A 6,429-nucleotide genomic window follows, 5' to 3' on the forward strand; every position below is an offset into this window, starting at 1 on the left:
TGAGCGCAGGAAAGTAACCAGTCTGTAGGAAATTCACCCTTTGCATGACATGGACGACCCTGTATAGTTAAACCCCATTATTAATCATTATTTATTTTTAATTTACATTTGTTTAAATTTAGACCTCATTCCTGCCACATGTAGCACATGGCAGGCAGCTGCCCCTGCCCAGACTGCCAGTAAGGTCAATGAGGCTCCCTGCAGATACAGCAGTAATAGGGGTAAACACCTGAAGATCATTGTACTGAAGGATGGCAACTGGTGTGATTTTCCTATTACTTCCACCAGTGAAAATAAAGGCGTCTATGGGCCAGACCTTCAGCTCGTGTGAACTGATGGCAATCTATGGACTTCAAAGCATGGAACACTAGGCACAGGTAGCAGGCTAAATATAGTGTTGTGCAAGGACTTCCCTGGTTTATCGCAGGGGCCTTGTTGTAGATTCATTGCTCTGTTTAACTGAAATGCACAAAGTGTTAGAAAGCAGGAAACAAAAGTACAAAATCGATCTCATGTTTTGCACAGTGCCTGGCACACTGGGGCCCCAATCCATGACTGGGTGCCTATAGGTGCTGCTACATCACAAATAAATAAATTAAATACAATCAAATAATAATGGAATAATTTTAAGGGAAAAAATGATCTTCTGGCTATGGAAGGTTGCTGTAAATGCGGTAAGGCTAGACATTCTGAAAATACATAGAGCCAAATTCTGCTTTCTTTTATACTCATGAAAATCCAGAGTAAATCAAAGGATTTCAATGGAGTTACTCTGGATTTATATCAAGGTAATGGAGAGCAGAATCTGACACATTAGCTACAATTTTCATTCATGGAAAATGACACTAGCCATTTCACAGAGATTTCCACTATCATTTCCATATAGATCTCCCCCCAAAAAACTATTTTTATTATTTATTGTTCTCTTTATTTATTGTAGTGCTTAGGAGCCCCAGTCATGGTACATCGGGCTAGCTGCTATACAGACACTAAACAAAGAGCTTACATGTAGTATCTAGAAGTATCTGTCTAAACAAATCCAGAGATATATCACTTTCATTAGAGGTGACATATATGTATCTGTAAATGCCAAAAGCCTAGTGTCAAACTATGATTGAGTACATCTCGTCAATTATCTTTGACTCTGTTGAAATGGGTCAGATCCTCAGTTCGTGTAAATTGGTGTAATTTTATTCAAGTCAATGAGTACAACAATTTACACTACCCTAAAATCTGGTATGTATATATGAAAATACTTCATGTTTCCCATTCTGTATTAGAGCAGAACCTAGACTAAACAGCAGTGAAATATACAAAGAATGGGGGCAAATTCACTGCTGTGATCCATTTAACAATGATTCCTATGCTTGCAACCTACTTCTTGATCCTATCTGCTATAATCTCCCCTCCATTACATCTCTTCTCACAACTCACTTCTTCAAGAAGGTTTACATAGCGCAGCTTCATATAGGAGCTCAGAAGCCACGATAATGGAAACAGTATAAATCCTTAGGATAAAGCAGAAAATGCATTTTAAAAAAACATGCTTTTTAGTCATATGCGTTAGTCTCCCAAGTAGCCATATACTGCAATCACATTGGCCCTGATTCAGCAAGGTGTTTAAGCAAACTGAAGTCAGATAAACCTAAAGTTAGGTGTGTGCTTATGTACTTCACTGAATCAGGCCCTTTGTTCTTCCCAGTGTCCAACCCTTCGCTGCGTGATCCACCTGCTGTTCGTAGCTTAACTTTGATGGCAAGCTCCTCAGCTGTTGTGTTTAAAGCACTGTGAACAGCTACAGTGATAACTAAACAACAGCAACAAACAATAAAAGTAGTGAATAAATAAAAACATAATAAATAAGTGTAATTCCATTGGCTTTAGTGAAATTGTCCTGGTTGCAAGTCTGAATTTAGGAGAGCATTCATTACCCTGACTTGAGTGGAGTTACATCAGTGTAAACCCAGACCCATGCAGTCCATTCCCCTGCAGCTGCTTGGCGGACAGCAGCCCGGTGTCTGTACTGCAGACTGAGTCCATTCAACCAAAAATTCAGAATAAGGCATTTGAGGATAAACCAATAGGATTTCAAAAGTTTACTGTGGTTGATGAGATAAAGGCTCTTTTTATTCAGCATACTGATTGAGGCCCCCATCCGGCCAAGCAGTTAACCATGTGCTTAACAGAGTGAGCAGTCCTACTGAAGTCAGTGTAATTGCTCTTGTACTTAAGTTAACCACATGCATAACTGCTTTGCCAGGCCTGAGCTTGGCCTTAATCCTAACAATAATGATACACGGGCAATTTTGCTCTTGACTTCAGTAGAGTTAGGATTTCACCCTGCCTATTTTGATTTCTTTTGCAGGAATATTTGCCTTTGCCATTTAACCATTGTGTACAGGGCTGGCACTTCCATTTAGGCGACCTAGGTGGTCGCCTAGGGAGCTAGGATTTGGGGGGGTGGCATTTTGCCACCCTAGGTGGCAATTCGGCGGCGGAGGGGTCCTTACGCACTATGGGTCTTCGGCGGCAATTCTGCGGCAGGTCCTTCACTCGCTCCAGGACCCGCCGCCAAAGTTCCCCGAAGACCGGGAGCGCAGAAGGACCCCCCCCACCACAGAATTGCCGCCAAAGACCAGGAGCGTGGAAGGACTCCCGCCTAGGGCACCAGAAACCCTGGCACCGCTCCTGATTATGTATACTTGTCTTAGCACTTGCATTACTAGAATTGTTTGTATTTTATTTTATTGTGATTTTTAGAGTCTTATGGTATATTATTATTTATTTACTAACATCATCATCATCAATTTGTGACATTGCTTACTATGTGGATTTTCAGGTTTCTATGTTGCTTATTTTTCCTGCATTGATCTTTGGTTTTTCATGAGAGTTTCCACATTTAATTAATTCTTTCAAGCCAGTTTTTCAGGATTTTTTTAAAATAAAAAGACATGTTAGACTAAAACCCGTCCTGCATTATGTTTGCTACATGTGTGTAATGAGAGCACAAGCTCACCAGGTCCCTCTCTGCTTAGTCTATAAAATAAATCCACAGAGGAATTCGAAGAGACATACATCTTGGCTTTAAAGGTTTGCTTGCCTCTTGCAACTGCCTCCAAATTAAAAAAAGGCTCCAGACTGGAAAGGGGAGGGAGAAGAGGGGGATAACATGAGGTCTGAAAAAGGAAGGCTTGAATTTAATTGCCCTAAAAATTTCAATCGTTCAATCTGGTAATTAGAGAGCTGGCTGATTCAGAAGGCAATTTCCTTTGGAAAACCCCCCACACATAACTGATGCTAAGTGAGTATTGTACCTGAAATATTAAATACCAAACTTAAGTCTGTCTCTAGGGCCCTTTGTATTGCCCTTTTTTGATCTGTCTTTCTCCTTCTTTGTATTTTTCCCCTCATGTGGCTCATCAGAACAGGACACTCCTTTAGAGGGCAAATTTGATTTATTAGAAAATAAAAGAATAACAGGAGGTCTCTGGTGATCCACTCTGGCTTAAATTTTTCTGTTGTAAAGTCCCCATTGTCTCCTTGTCCTTAAGAATGGTTTGATGTTCTACCAAGGGTAATGATTTTCCTTACAATCTTCGAAATTCTTGCCAGAATGTCTCATGTTTAATTACACAGCCTCTGATGCTCCAAGGTGATCTTTCGTGTAGGTAGACCCTTGCATGCAAGTGACTGCTTGGATCTGTGTGCAGGATAGGGGTCTCAGCGGGTTTCCTGGTCACAGTTCAAAAACTGTAACTGTTTAGCTCTTCAGTGCTCTGACACTCAACAGCATCATAAATCAGAATCCACAGCACGTCATACCCCCCCCCCAAGGGAAAACACCCTGGAAAGAAGGAAGTTTAATTTCTACTCAATTTACAAATGCAGAAATTCATACAGAGGGAAGTCAGGTGACTTCTCCAGAGACATCTGATGAGTCAGTGGCAAAACTCAGAAGTTCTGATGCAGTGTCCTCTCTACATAGGTGCTGGAACTAGGGATGTGGGGTGTGCTGTCACACCCCTGGCTTGAAGGGGTTTCCATTATATACAGGGTTTACAGCTTGGTTCAATGGCTCTCAGAACTCCCCACTCTACAAATTGTTCCAGCTCCCCACTTCTCTAACCACTGGATAATGCTTCCTCTTTCCACAAAATTATCCCCCTTATCTGAAATGTGGTCATGCTCTTAAAAATATCCTTTAAAATGGGCTTCCACGTTCATTCCCTCTGAGCGAGACCATATCAAATATCTTTGGCTTACAATGCCACTCTGTCAGCTCAGCACTAGAATCTCATAACCTTGTCCTTTTTTGCTTCTGATACCGTCACCACCCACACAGATCAAGTAACTAGAAGTTAGTCAGAAATCCTTTCTGTTGATCTGGGAGGCAGAATGGAAGCCAGAGCCCTTTCCTAGTTCTCTGGGTCCTCAGCATGAATAGAAATAACACCAAAGCTGTATGTGCCGTATAGAAAAACACATGCACATGAAAGAAATTTTGAGATTAACAAATCTGAAAACTGAAACCTTTCCTCCTTGATCTATAGAACCCAAGGCACATTCAGTGATGTGGGTTTCCTCACAGTATTTTGCCCTTCTAATGTGCCTCAACCGGTAGGACCACCTCTAGCAAGACAGAATTTCAGTCTTCATGCACCAGTCAGAACTTGGCCCCTGTGGGGGAAATTTAGCCTTGTACAGAAAGGCCTATACATCACAAGTCAAATGGGCTGTATGTTGATTCTCTGAAGAGGAGTGAGTTACTGCCATTATCTGGTGCGATGATCTTTCTATCTTGGGTAACTATATAGTAGTTACTATAGTATAGATATATAGTACCCATTGCTATAGTATCTGAGCACCTCACAATACACTTTGTGAGGTATCCCCAGTTTACAAATGGGAAACTGAGGCACAAGGCTGCTATATGCTTTGCCCTAAGTCACACAGGATGTCTGTGACAGAGCAAGGAATTGAACCCAAGTTTTCTATGTCCCAGGCTAGTGTGCTAACAACTGGACCATCTTTAATCTCCTTTCCAGGAGGAACCAGACTGAGGGCTTGTCTATATGGAGAGCTGGGATGCGCCACAAGCTGAGGAGTAAATGTGCAATACCCTAGTGTGCCACGTGCTAACTCACCATATGGACCCTGCTACTGTGCACTAAAGGGTCAAAGGTCAAAGAGCACCATGGAACGTTTAGCGTGAGGTAGCAGCATCCACAAGATAACTTAGTGCACAGCATGCCAGAGTGCTGTACATTTACACTGTGCACTATCCCTTTGTACAACCACGCCCAGAGAACACTGACTCATTTCACTGAGGCCAAAGGTTGCTAACTCCTTAGTCACCACCGCCAACCAGAGTCAGAATTTCAAACAAGAAGTGAAAGACATTGCCTTCCCCTGAGCCATCTACTCTTCCTCAATTAGCTTAAATTAATTAGGGTCTCTCTTTCCTTTCAGAGACAAGATGACCCCCTTTTCCTCCTCCTCCTCCTCCTTCAGCAGTTGGCACCTGATTAAACCTCTGCTAAAAAGGACCCGTTACACACTGAAGCTCAGAAAGCCCATTGGTGACTCTTGATTTGATTACTAAATTTCAAAGACTAGCAATGGGATCAGGCAGTCTCAGTGATGTTAGTCTTACATGTACTGTAACTGGGATTGCTGACACCAAACAAAGAGCTATTACAGATACCATTGTGAGCTTTTTTAATAAATTAAACAACTATGAGTCCCACTGAGAATCTGCTTCTCTTCTTCTATTGAGCAGGGACATGTAGACCTATTTGGAAACAGTCAGGGCAGCTGGGTTTCTGCAGTTTTAATTTAAGTTCTGTGCAGTTGTTGTTCAGTACAATGAAGTGGACCTCTCCCTCTCTCTCTCAGAATTTATAGCCACTATCCAATCTGACAAAAACTGTGCTCTTTTTTATACTTGGAGGTCGTTTTCTGTTACTTACAGTGTGTTGCACTGTGTCAAGTGGCATAACATAACATAATGAAAAGCAGACAAATGTAACTCAACGTGACAAGAGTGACATGCTGTGATGTGGCCATAGAAGAATGCACTGTTGTCATTGTTTTGTATTTTATCTGATACTCATCTACACGTCAGACACTGGGCTTTTGTGTGGAATTCTGATGGATAGTTTGTAGACTGGAAGTCTGGTTCCTTTCTTGCTCACCCCAGTTTCCTGTTGATGTAACTCCCCTGAGCTCCCTGGGTTACTTGGGATTTCTATTAGGGAGAATCAGGCCCTAAATATTTATTCCTTACAAATAAAACTACTTTAAAAGAACATGGGAGCTGGAAAGTGAAGTATTTAAAAGTCGTGAAATGACAATAGTACTGTAGCTCGTGCACTCTTAACTCTGCCTGGTTGGGGGCATGCTTTACAGTGGGGTTTTTTCTGCAGGACC

The sequence above is a fragment of the Gopherus evgoodei genome, chromosome 17 (assembly GCF_007399415.2).
Source record: "Gopherus evgoodei ecotype Sinaloan lineage chromosome 17, rGopEvg1_v1.p, whole genome shotgun sequence".
In the NCBI taxonomy this organism is placed as follows: domain Eukaryota; kingdom Metazoa; phylum Chordata; order Testudines; family Testudinidae; genus Gopherus; species Gopherus evgoodei.